Source organism: Fukomys damarensis, unplaced genomic scaffold (genome assembly GCF_012274545.1).
Source record: "Fukomys damarensis isolate Sample0158 unplaced genomic scaffold, DMR_v1.0_HiC HiC_scaffold_10, whole genome shotgun sequence".
In the NCBI taxonomy this organism is placed as follows: Eukaryota; Metazoa; Chordata; class Mammalia; order Rodentia; family Bathyergidae; genus Fukomys; species Fukomys damarensis.
This window is the reverse complement of record NW_022900922.1, coordinates 32,870,678-32,871,990: the sequence shown is the minus strand read 5'-3', so window position 1 is coordinate 32,871,990 and position 1,313 is coordinate 32,870,678. Positions and strand designations below refer to the sequence as shown.

Here is a 1,313-nt window from a genome sequence, read left to right as displayed (position 1 = left end):
ATATATATAGGCAAGCAACATTGTTATCAGAACTGACGAGAGGAAATGGTTAGAATTTGGTAGTATTGTGCAATTCCAAGGGACATATATCTATCACAATCCTGGTAAAAAAAACAGCCTTCAGGAAACACTGCTTAGTAAAAATATATTGGTGGGCCAGGGATTTCGCTCAGTGGTTCCACCACCTGCCTCAAAAGCGCAAAGACCTGTGTACCAAAAATATATATACTGGTGACTTCAGGGCTGCCAGCAAAGGAAGAATCCATTACTTCTGCATATGGCTTCAAATATTTTTAAATACATTTTTAATATAAAGTGAAATACGACTGTAACACCAAGAAGTTTCATACTTTTTCAGGTAAAAGTACTCTAAGTATTACATCTATTTCAGGTGAGACCCTCAGAAGCATTCCAAAGTTCTAGCAACTCTTCCACTACTTCTCAGAAACGGATGATGTGGCAGTTCAGTAGGGAAAAAAACGCAGGAAGGGACGCATGTGCAAGTCCAGGAAAAGCAGTGTATATTAATTAAGACCACACATTTTCAGCCTTTCTCATGTCTTTGAGTTCTTAGCGGCTAACAAAGACTAAAACAGTACACTAATAAATTACAAGTCATCTTCAAAACCCAGTTTTTAAAAATCTCGAACATAGTCATTTGAAGTTACACTTAGCCACTAAACAGAGCCAACCGCTTCATTTTTCTTTGCCAGACCCCTCCTGGCAATACTGAAAATTGTCATTCATTATGCCACACAGACTGCTTAAACTTGTAAAATGGAAAGGAATCCTAGTGATTACTTAAAACTAATTCTTCATTTTACAAATCAGAAAATCGAAGTTCATGATAATAAGAGAAAGAAGCCAAATTTCCACATTTTCTATATGCTATCATCTAAGCTATCTTTATCCCAAGTGAGAAGGAATAAACCTATTTTAAAAAGAAAAAGTGAAGCCCTAAGTAGACTTTTCCTGGCACACAGGATGCTTTCAACCAAGACAAAATGGGCACCCAAGTCCGAACGGAGAGGGAGGGCAGAAGAGCGCCGTCCCACAGGGACTCTTCGCTCCGCCTGGGAGTAGAGGCTGACAACTCGACAGCACGCGGGGAGTTTGCTGGAAATCAAGTCTCCGAAGGAACACAGTGGTCAGGTGCCGATGAGAGAGACGGACGGCCAGGGAAAAGGCCGCTGTAACGGAAAAAGCCGCGCGGAGGGCAGGAGCGCCAGCAATGAATGAGGTCGGCCCGGCGGCGCAGACGCTAAAGACACGTCAGCCGGCGCGGGTGGGGCGCCCGTCCCGCACCGCACCGC

General features: G+C 43.4%; 1 protein-coding gene across 1 annotated transcript in view; it reads right to left on the bottom strand.

Annotated features, from left to right (window-relative positions):
* The window catches only part of Ssr1 (signal sequence receptor subunit 1), a 29,216-nt gene that overhangs the window by 18,707 nt on the left and 9,196 nt on the right, over positions 1-1,313 (bottom strand). The gene's annotated exons all lie outside the window — the stretch shown is intronic.